This window comes from Manacus candei, unplaced genomic scaffold, assembly GCF_025592945.1.
Source record: "Manacus candei isolate 608988 ecotype Guabito, Panama unplaced genomic scaffold, ASM2559294v1 h1tg000059l, whole genome shotgun sequence".
NCBI classification, from domain to species: domain Eukaryota; kingdom Metazoa; phylum Chordata; class Aves; order Passeriformes; family Pipridae; genus Manacus; species Manacus candei.
The window spans coordinates 4,012,349-4,024,370 of NW_026138107.1; the positions used below are offsets into that span (position 1 = coordinate 4,012,349).

General features: G+C 41.2%; 1 long non-coding RNA gene across 1 annotated transcript; it reads left to right on the top strand.

Moving 5' to 3' along the window:
- Positions 1 to 466: 466 nt before the first annotated feature.
- LOC127478308 (uncharacterized) lies at positions 467 to 11,740 on the top strand. Its single transcript, XR_007907168.1, has 3 exons — positions 467 to 1,047; positions 2,433 to 2,459; positions 11,615 to 11,740. It is a non-coding gene; the product is annotated as an uncharacterized LOC127478308 (long non-coding RNA).
- The last annotated feature ends 282 nt before the right edge of the window (positions 11,741 to 12,022 follow it).

Here is a 12,022-nt window from a genome sequence, read left to right on the forward strand (position 1 = left end):
CGCAGCTGAGGCCAAGATAAATCCATCCATCCACCTATTGACTGATCAAACCGTATTTTTGATTATGGATCCCATTTCCATGTAGAAGTGAAGCAGACCTTGTTCTCGAGGGCAGGCTCTGCACTGCAGCACCGAGACAAGATTTGAGTATACACCTCACTCTGGTGGGTGCTCATGTTGGGCACAAAGGGAAAGGAGTCCCACATGCCTCTGCAAAATCCCAAGGACCAGTTAGGCACCAGCATTTATAAATTCATTATTTCCTTCTAAAAAGCGTTTAATAAATAGTAGTGCTATGCTTTAAAAAAGTAAGTTGAAAATTCATAATCGATTTTGTCATTCTTGCTTTTCTTTCTTATTGGTAGGAAAAAATTACTCACTTTTCTCCCACCCTCTGATAAGACTAGGCTTTTGCACTCTATTAACCCCAGGGGCTAAAAGATAGACTGTTTTCTAACAGGTGAATTAGTGCTAGATAGCATTACCACAAATGCCAAGTCATTAAACATGTAATTGGATTTTTTTTTTTTTTTGCTATCTTAACTTTTCTACATTATAAAGGATCTTTACAAATTAATGACAGAATATGAAGCTGCCCTGAGAGCTATTTGCCCATTAAAAACAGGCATGAAAAACTCCTATCCCCATCACATGGAGAACTATCCCACCAATTTCCAATTACTTCTGCCACTGACAGTTCACTGGACTGTTAAGTTATATTCTGCACCATGCTGCTTAATGTGGTTAAGTCAGGCAGGTATTTGCTGCTTTTCTTTTTTTCTTTATTCTTATTTCTATTTTTTTCCCCTGATTGTGAAGCAATTAAGCTATGTCATTAATGAAAAAGCAGAATTTTAGTACTATAAAGGCACAGTTAATTTAAAGATTGATCCCTGGCAATAACTGAATAAATCCTCACAGCATCATGGTCCAAAAATGCTTCTGGAAGTTTATTCAGGACCTCCAGTAAAAGCCTCCTATGTCATTCACAGATATCCTAAGGCAAGAAGCTTTAGTAAGAAGCAAAAGAACTTACTTCTGTGTCAGGTAATGACAACGATAATATTAATGTTAATGGTAAAAAGAAGGAGAAGGATACACTGTGGATTTTTTTTTTCATTTGATGAAAACTTTGAACCGAAAATGCACTTATGTGAAGAGCTGAAAACAAACAAACAAACAAAAAGAATCTAGGGCTTTAGAAGCTTTGTGATGTGGAAATCTAAGTGACAATATGTGTTAGCTTTGTTGTTAGGTAATCAAGTCTTTAAGCAGAGGTATTAGAGGTATCACTGGGAACTGAAAGGCATTTGCTCTCTGTAGGTTGGTGACATGGTAACACACATTTCAGAAAATTGTTATATTTAATTTCTATGAGCTCAGTGGGAATATTTATTAATTAAAAAGTAGTCCATCTCAGCATGGTCAAGGGTGAAATAGCCACAATGTAAATGGACTTTATAAAAATATTGTGTCGGATGTGGATCTTTCCTTCAAGTTGCTGATAAGATCCCTTTTCAACCAATTCTCTGATATCATTCATAAGCTTTGGAGGAATTTTAACTTAGCCATTTCTGATGTGAATAGATCATCAGTAATCATTGAGGAAGGGGGAGAAACCTGGGTTTTATAGAAGTTGTGTGATGTCTGCAAATCATTAAAGTGATGCAACTAAATGAAAGGCAAGTACAGGAATTTTCTGTCAAGACCTTGCAGGCACTAATGGCCACAAAAAGAGAAATCCAAACTGGAGTGTCTACAGAGAAGGACTACTAAAATTATCAAGGGAATATAGAACCTATTTTATGTGGAGAGATTGAAAGAGACTGGACTTTTAAAGCAAGAGGGGCAATGTCAAGGCAGGAAAATAGTATTATTACTGTATAATTACCTCTCCTTGTAGGAACAAATGATACTCAAGTTAAAGAAAAACAGTGAGAAATGCAGATAGGTGGAGATAAATTGCACATCTGGGTGGAGGTGTCCTCTGGACAGAGAGGGCTGGAAGCATTCACATGCCACTTTGAAGCATCCTCTTTGATCACTGTGTTCTGGAGTATCTCCTTTGTCACGTATACTCCACATGTATTTTTCAGTACATCCTAATAAGTGTCATTTTTATAATTCCAAACTCCAATAAGTCTCTCAAGCAGATCCATGCTGGATATTGCTGGATAAGGTGATGTTTGTACTGGAAACAGCAACTCATGCCATACTGGCCAGATTTACAGAATGTTCCATTTACCAGACTTTTTTCCATCTTCAACTCTCTCACTGTAGTTTGATTTGATATTTTCAAAATTTGCCTTGGCTGTCTGAATCTGAGGATTTAATTTGGCTTACCCAACTAAACAGAAAAAATAACCAATATATTTTCTTCTCTTGCTACTTTTCCCTTCCTTGTATGCTGTTCCCACTCCTTTGGTTTCAAGGATCTGCAGCCAGAGGTTTGAGTTCAGGTATTCCTTCATTTTTTAATCTTGTGATTATTTACACTAGTGTGATTACACTGTGGAATATATTACTAAAGCAAGGGGAGATGATTTAACAACCCTTTTCAGGATTTGGTATGATTTACCAAGGCTAATCATTTCAGAGATGAAATGAAGAATTACTGTTTTAAATACCCATGCTCTGTTCAAGCACTCCATTGCTACTCTGCAGAGCTGTATACAAATAATATAATTTAATAACGAGTGGAAAACATCCTGCTCCAACCTGTAAATTAGTAGCTGAAATTTACTCTTGAGCAGACAGCCAGCGCCTGGGCCGGTTCACACCTGGTATCACTTCAGGGCTTTTGTGAAACTCAGGCAGGCCGCAGGCTTTGTACTGGGGTTTTGAGCAAAGCTATTTTCACTCTGCAATGAGCAAGTGCAGTCATATGTTTCAATAAGGGACTTATCTGTTAGCATGTGAAAATGTTACTGCTAATTTTACACCTTGAAAACAAATCAGAGTTTCACAGTTTGAAAGCAGAAACCAACCAGCTATAAACCCGTCAGATTGACTGTGATCTCGGAATTGAATAGGTCTATTTGTTCTAACAAACAGTTAGGCCATTAAATTGCAAAGCCTTCCAGTGTTTGTCCAGGTAAATAAGGACACATCCAAATTGATTATCTGTTGTTCAGAGGTAATGATACGTAATAAACTATTCACTCTGGGTAACCTAACAGAAATGTGCTGTAGCCCACGGATGTGCCATATCTTCCTGTGTAAGAGCAGGATCTCGTCACTAGTTTAGCTTAAGGTCTCCACATCCCACCTTCCTGCCCCCAGCCCTGCAGGGAAAATACATTTGCCTGATAAAACAAATGTGTACGTTTTTCTTGCTTAATGAACATATATGGTGCTGCTGCTTCTGCTGATGGGGATTCCTCAGAAATCTGCTTGTGGCTACATCTGGAACTCACAGAAAAAGACTTCAGGGACATTAAGTTTGATCCTGTTCTTTTCAGTGTCATTATACTCATTTGAAAAAAGAATGTCTGTCATCGCAGACATCAGATCCACTGGCTACCCAGCAATAAATCTTGTGCTCATGTCAAAATGTCTCCAGCGGAATTTCTAGGATGAAAATTCACAGCTCAACATTAGGCAGCAATTTATGATATATGATACAAGAAGCATGAGTAGTATTCTTACAGGAAAAGGGGGGAATCTCTAAATTTTTTTCAAATGGAAAGTAGTTAAATGATACTTTTCTCAGGAACTTTATTGACTTTTTAGGCTGTCATAATAAGAATTCTTCTCATGCACATATTCCTGATATCTCCAGAGTTAGATTATGGCTACACACAGATCTGGCTGGAAATCTCCTGTGTGGAGGAGAGGAAATAAGCAGCTGAGACTGAGAACCAGGAACAGAAACATTTTCCATCAGCAGCAGGACCTTCTTTATGGGATCCTGCTCCATCACTTGTGACAAACACCAAATTGAATGTTTGTGGGGACAAACTCAGAGAGGGTAATAACCCGTGCTGAGGCAGTGTGAGAATGATAAATGTTTTATTGTCTTTATTTTTCTCACATCACTTGCCAGTTAGACTTACAAGGTGAAATTAGTAACCTTCTGTGGTGGAATTTGTCTTGCCAAATTTTAGCTGACTGAAGTATCGAGTGGGATATTGTGTGTAAGTAAAACACTTGAATTTAGACACCTAGGGATGTTTATGCCCAGGCTGGTGTTCAGGCTGTCCTTATAGCCGGTAAGGAGCCAGTGAGGGCTGCTGGAGGCTCCTGGGGAGTTACTGGGGCAGTCCTGGAGCCTGCAGTTGGGTGAACAGCATCATCCCCTCGCTCCACGTGCTGCCCTGACGGCTCTGCCCTGCACATAAAGCCTGAGCACGCCAGGACTCAACTAATCATACCTGGTTTTGGGCCCTTTGAGCTGCTGTTGTTCCCTCCAGCCCTGATCAGGCAGAGGAGAGGTCTCCTGAGGGCTCTTCCGTAAGGAGCGTGACCAATGCTGGACATTGACGGCAAGGAACTGAGTCATGGTCCAGGGGGCCCATATGACCTGCATCGATGAGCAACCTTTGTAATCAGGGGGGAAGCCAGGTGCCTTAAGCAACATTTTCATGTAAACTGTCATAAACACCTATTTTAGAATGAGACAAAATCTAATTTTTCCCAAACAATTGTTTGAAGGGGACTGACATTCAGAGCCTTGTACTGGAAGAGAATCACATAGATTTGGTGGAGAAGAGGAGGTCACCTCTCCCTGTTCATGGTGTAACTTTGCTGGTATCGGGGGAGCAACACCATGGGTACATTTAACCAATGTCCACTGGAATAGAAAGCAGAATAACTGATCGAACAAGCAAACCAGGCTTATCTCTCAGTGATCACATAACAGATGGCAGGCAATATGGAAAGGGGAACACACAAAGAGAGATATTAATTTAAAGACAGGCAGATAGATGGAGCAATACTTTCAAAAGTAATAAATGGCTCAAATTGAAGGCCAATTCTCAAATGCATATTCGGAGACATATGGGTCGGGGTCTCAATGGAAAAAAATTACCTATATAAGGTAATGCAGGATCATGGTTTGACATTTATCTTCTGTATGTAAAAGAAAAAAAGACACAGCTACATTTTTCTTGAGCCCTTTTTTCTCTGAAGTTGCTCGCAGTGGGACTGAGACAAGGTGGGTAAAAAGACATGAAGATTTTATGTTCTTTTAAAAAAGGGGAGGAATAATAAGTGGAAGAGTGTTGCTTTTTATTGCATTTCAGAAAATGCTAGTTCAGCTCTAAAAGATACAGGAATCTGAATCTGAAGATCCTCCAACAACAGAAATGCAAATATATTTGTAACCACTAGATGGTACTTAAAGAACAGGGTTGAAATGAGCTGCTCTGCTGTGAGATGTGTAGTGAGGGTACCTGTGTCATAGGCTTAGCAAAGTCGAGGCTGGTTTTATTTTCTCCATATCCAGTAGGAAGGGAAAAAAAATTGAAAAAAAATACATGTAAAAAAGAAAAAAAAAAAAAAAGAAAAATGAAACTAAATCTCTTCTGTGCCTCTTTTGACTTAAAAAGAAAAATGGACGTGGCAAAAGTGTTCCTGATTAGATTGGTACAAAAAGATGATGCATTCTTTCTGGATGAATCAGGAGATATGAGGTTCTGTCACTCTTTAGATATAGACCTGAAATACTAAGCTTAAATTTATAGCCTCTTGAATGAACCACAGGACTCTGTTTACTCATAGAGTAGAATTGGGTGCAGTTCCAGCAGTTCTTGTGTGATCAGTTACTTTATCACCTTGATCAGTTCACAAGATACAATAACTCTCTTTTTTAATACATCCTACTACAGTGGATTCTTTATCAACCTGCTTTGGATTTAATCACACTTCTGGGTCAGGAATCCTCTCCTCATCTGTCTATTTCACATGCATGCAAACACATGCCTGCATAGGCATAAATGCCTGTGTGTTACTTTTTGACTTTTTGCAATTTTTACATTTTCTGGAGGAAAGGCTGGGAGAGATAGGGAGCAGGTCTAGAGAAACAGCAGCTCTCTTTTTCCACTTCTAGTTTCCAGAACCAACAATCTATTTCACAAAGTAATGAGGGGAGGAATTTCCAGCCATGGGAATGGTGTTGCGGTGGCTACCTGGAAATTTGAGAATGTACCTTGCCTGCAGATTTTGGACTTTCAGCATTAACTGACTTCATAGCATTAACTCAAACCTGTTGTTCACTTTGTGCTGGGTAACCTCTTCCATTCCATCCCAGGCACAATAGTTTAATCTGGTGCTTTGGTTTGGCTTCATTCCCCCAAATTTCTTAGAGCAGAGAGTAGCACCGGAGAGGTCAGTGAGATTTTCCAGGAAATTGTGAATAACAAATATCTCTCTCAGGTTCCTCCCGATGAACACCCTGCTGTGCATCTGGGAGCATTTCTTCCTGACCTCTCCTGCCTATAAGCTGTCCCTGGAGGTTTGCAGATCAATACTGTTGCTTAATGTACATGGAAAGGTTAGGCTGATTCTTATTCTCTGAAAAAAAAAAATACCACTAGGTCTTTTCTAAAAGTATCTCAAACGATTTCTCTCTGAAGTATTCTGTGCCATTGAGCTCTAAAACCTCCAAATATTTGTTTGGTATCTCCGATTATCCAACTTAAAAAAAAAAAAGGCAAACCAAAACAATCCTGTAATATCTTTATACAACAGTAAATAACATTAAGGTTGGAAAGGTGCATCTAAAAATGTTATGCAGTTTTAAATGATACAGAGAGTTAGTAGGGAAAGACTTTGTTACCTAGGCCTAACTTTTCTGTAGGAATGGTGAGTCTCTGTGTGTTGCTTCATGTTTCTTTGCTTGTCCATGACAAGCCTCATCACAGAAAACCAACAGCTTTAGGCCTGACCTAAAGCTCCTTGAGCACAGGACAAGTTCTCCCAGAGGACAAAGTCTATTCGTTAGTCTCATGGCAGCCCCTGTGAGCAGGAACATTTTTCACAAAAACAAGGTCTCAGGAATGGCTGTAGCATTGATCTCGTCACTGAGATTTGCTCTTGCATAATGGCTTTGTACCAGTGGGTTTGGCTTTGGTAATAAGACCTCGTGTGAAATCTCCGAATGTGTTTTACCCTGCAGTTCCTCAGTTTGACCAGCTGCTGGCCAGGAGTTACTTATGTTCTAGGATGAAGGTTGTTCAAAAGTAAACTTCTGGGCAGTTTTTATTTTGTTCCCTCCTGTTTTATAAAAATGCACCCCAACATCTTCAGAAGTCACACACTGCTTGTGTCTGTTGGCCAGGTGTGTCCTATAACATCAGAGGGGGTCAAGGAGCAGAACCTGACATAAGCATGCCTGAGAACTCTTTGCCCTTCACTTGGTAACATCTATTTTATTAGTTGCAACTTGCCTCTCAGTCCCTGAAATTCCTTTCAAATATTTGTTCCAGAGCTGCACTGCTCCTAGCTCAGCCATGGAATTATTTGCCATTTCTTTTTCTGAGATAAAATCCTGTCTGTTCCTGTCTGCCTGCTGCTCCATCTGTCTGCCTGATCTGCTGCTTCATAATCTGGAAGGGAATACCTTTTGGGTTGTTTCATATATATCTTGTAACCACTACAGAGCTTTGCTTGAAGGGGCCAAACTTGTCTGTGATGGTGAAACTTCACTGACTGCAGGTAGTTTTAAGGAATGAATCAGGTCTTCCCTTGGGACCACTGCAGATACAAAATGTGTACCTGTGTGTATGAACAGTCCGAGGTGGGGAAGGGAATCAAAGGTAAGGCTTTGCAGAGACTCTTCCAGGACAATAGTAAATCATACACTCACTGCTGCACTGCACAGAATGCGCTAAAGGAGAGCAAGAAAAATGAAGGAATATGCAATTCTGCCCACTTCAGCAGTTAGGCTTTTGTTAGAACACTCTTAAGCAATTACAAAGCTGCCAGGACTGTGTTTAATTAAATATATAAGTATTCATACAAAAATAAAACCCAAGCAACACTTACATCATGCCTACAAGGTGTTATTGTTCCATTTATTTTTTACAGATGGACATTTTGTCAGGAAGAAACTTGCCAAGTGTTGTGAGAGAGAGAGAGAATGAGAGAGAGAAGGAGGTAGAGGGATGTGGTGAAAAGAAATATGGATGCTACAGGAAAAATGACAGCGTTTGTATTTCAGAGAAGCAAGCAAAGTACAGTGCACATGTGACAAGGAAGTGTGACTCGAGTCCCCTACTTCAGGCTTCACTGAAATTGCCCAGTCCTTACAGGAAAACAGATGACAGAGTAATTAGAGATGGTGCACATAATTTATCATCCATGGTCTTGAACTTCCTGTAGCTGATTAGAATGACCAGATGATTTTTACTAGTAGACAAGTAGAGGGGGAAAGGGGAGGAACATAGCTTAAGTAAAAATAATAATTCTTTTTTTGCCTAGAATCATAGAATGATTTGGATTGGAAGGGACCTCAAAGATCGTCTAGTTCCAATTCCCTACCATAAGCAGGGATGCCACCCTGTAGATCAGGTTTCTGATTCAATGAATCCCGAATCTTTAAACCCCAAAAGACAAAAAAACATTCCTGCAGATTTTCAGGTGAAGGTAGACACAGCCAACCAGCACCTGTGACTCTGCTGCTCTTTCTGGGACAGGATTTGCACACCCAGGAAAGTATGGGGCTGCTTTTGCTCCCAGTGGAAGAAGAGTCCAGCTGTCTACAATGTCATGAGCACACTAAGTCTTGGCCTACAGGTCAGGCAGGTTCCTGAAGGGCTGTGTCCCCATGGGGTTGTACAGGCTGATGAATTCTGCCTAGTGGAAAAGCTGGCACAAGGTTTGATCCTGGGCTTTCTTTGGCATTAGTGAGACTAGTGAAAAACTTGCATATAGCCAATATGTTAGACTGTCATTAGCATGAGGCAGGATATTCGGGGACAAAGTGGTGCAGTATATAGTTTATATCCTCTCGGTTAACTTGTGTCAGAAACACGGGTGCATTCACACAGAGTGATATTTTCTGAAATGTTACTGTGCTGCATGAGGCAGCCAAGACGTGTCCTTCTCAGCTACTGGTAATGCAAAGTATTTTGAGTTCACCAGGCAAAACAATTTTTAATGGCACTCAAATCCATCAAGTACTGTCTGGAAATCATATCCACCTAACTGTGCCATTGTTGTGGGAGTTTCCTTTTGCCCTGGGAGGGGGACCAGTTCTGTTACTGCAACTCACTGTTCGCAGCCTCAAGAGATGCACTTGCAGGTGCCATGAGTCTGTGATGACTCTCAGGCACAGAACTTAATACTTAGGCTCAGTAACGGAGGGGTTTTGGTCTAAATGCTGGAGTCCTGGCCTGAGTGCCATTGCAAAGGAAGATGATGACCCCAGACTGATATGGTCTGTATGCGAGGCTTTCCCATAATTTTACGTGTGCTTTATTTCCTCCCATTACCTATAAGAGTGTAAACCTACAAAGGATGGGGATATTTTGACAGCAGGGGAAAATGTCTACACTGTGACCTGGGCATGAGGCTTTCTCAGTCTTTAGAAGGGAGAAATAAGACAGGTTAAGATGAACTAACAGTTGGATTTTTCTTTCACTCCCTAAATCTGTGGCTGTAGTTTTCAGAGAGGCTAAAGCAATTAAGTATGCATTTCTTTTTCAAGTGAAGAATCCAAATATCAGACCTAAGCCTAGAAGGTAAATGTTTCACTTGCTGTATTTTAGCCTCAGAACTGATCACGTGTTGAGTTTATACAAATTCCTTTATTACCTGAACAATGCCATGGTATTCATTATCCTAGTAACAGACTGTTATGTTAATTTACCAAGAGAAAAAATTGAGGACATCCATAAGCTCCTACACAGAAGGACTGATGAGGAAACAATTTGGTGTTGGGTGTGCTTTCTGTGTTTTCCTTAGACTGTCTCAGGTGGTGCCTGCAGAATGAAAATGCTCCACTGATAAACACTTGTGAATGGTGGGGGAAAGACTATCATTTTAGGTGCAAATCTGATAGCTTCCCATGCGGATTGAGGGAGAGGATTAGTTACCTTCTCCACACTCCTCTTATACCTCCATGCACCCCTCAACTTCAGGATCTATATCCGAACCCTCCATCTGAACCAAAAGGCTTTATCTGTCCCTTAGTGAAACATCTTTTATTTGCCAACTTGTTTTTCCCACAGACTCCCGCTCCCTTTTGTGTTTGCGCTAATGTTCTGAATGTCTACACCGCGTAGCCGATGATTATTTGTGAGACAGAGTGAGTTAATGCAGATTTGCAAGCTGTTCCCATTTGTTAAATGTCAGAAAAACACATGCAAGTCACTGGCTTTAGCACTTAGCTGCCAGCTGGCTCTTCTGAAAGGAGGGGACAAATGACAGTCTATCAAACAGCATGCTTTCAAAGAAAGAGGAGACCTGTTCCAGAACTGCAGCTTCAGAGGCTCTTTTAACAACATAAGCAAAACTAGGAGCCAACCTCATTTTTTCCCCCTGGCTGTAATGAACACATAGCTTAGCGACAGCATTCCCCCACCCCCAGTAAAAATGTACTGGAATTACAAAGCTTATGAGGAAAACAAGTGTCTTTTTTTTTTTCCTTCTCCCTCCTTTTCCCTTAAATTCTTATTTGTTTTTATTTATTTATTTATTTTTGGCTCAAAAGTAAGACTAAAAATGTCAAAAGGGAAAGGAGTGGGGTTCTGAGATCAGTCGCAAATCTCAGAAGATTGCAGGAAACTGTGCCAAATTGAAGTGTTTATCCATGGGTAAGTGCCCAGTGTAGATTAACATATTTTAATTATGGTCTCCGGGTTTGCTGCGCTCCCCAAAGATTACATGGTTTAGGCCTCACTGGTGAGCCAAAGTTGTCGGGGAGCAGGGGGAGGGGATTATTTTTGGTTGTGCATGCTGATGGGGACCGCTGTCCTCGCTGTGCCCAGAGTGCCGGGACGTGCCGTTCTCCTGGAGCAGCTGCCGCAGGAGCGGTGGCGGCAGTGCCGGTGTCCCTGTGCCACCCGACATGCTCCGACCCTGACCCGGAGGCCGCCAGCGCAGGGGCTGGGGCGCAGCTCTGCTTCCCGGGGTGATGTCCACCGGGACCCCCGACATCACCCGCTCATTAGGATGTCTCTGAACAGCTGTCATGTGGTGCTGACTTTTTGTCACAGCTGACAGCGGTGAGATTAAAGCAGGTAGCCCGAGGCTGGAAAACTCTGTGTTTTGTTACGAAGCCCTGAGTCATCTAGTCCCCTGTTATAAATATTAGGTGTCAGATTTGGATTCACAGAGTCACTCGTAGCCTTGGGTAGATCCCATTACACAAATGGTCCAATTTATTACAGCAGGACTATTTGTATACAAGATTGCCATCATTGTCAAGATGTCAAAATCTGGCCTCACATGTTTAATGCTTCATAATTAACAAGCTGCACCATGCTAGTGAACATCTTCCAATTACAGAATAAGATTTTGAAATAAGTGGTCAGTTTACAGAGTTTTCTCTGGTTAAAAGTCACTGCCAGCTAGGAGAGGGCTTCGGGAAGAAAGAGTGTGGTTCAATGCAAGGTCCATCTTTTCTTCCCTGTTCTTATTTTAAGCTGAACATCCAATTTCCTTCTGATAGGTGAAAGAGGAAGGCAGAACTATGAAGGAGGTAATTCACACTGCATAGCTTGCAGAAGAAGGGGGTTCCTTCTGCTTATCTCTGTCACTGGAAGGAGCCCGAGTTCAGTGCTACCTGATGGAATGGGAAAAACTCGGTGAGATGAAACCTTTTCCAGTTGCAAACAGTGCCAGAAAAGCTCATTGCTCTGTTCCTCATAAATGTATCTCAGGATCACTCACAAAGAAGAAATTTGGTGCCAAATATATATTTAAATTGTCATCTGAACCACACCTCCTTTCAGCTGTTTAATCTATGGGAGTCATAAACTCTCTGGGTGTCTATGCTTTTACTGTGAAAACATCCCCTGGGCACCCCCAAATTTGAACAGTGGTTTGACTAACTCTAGCCTAAATCCCAGTGAGATCC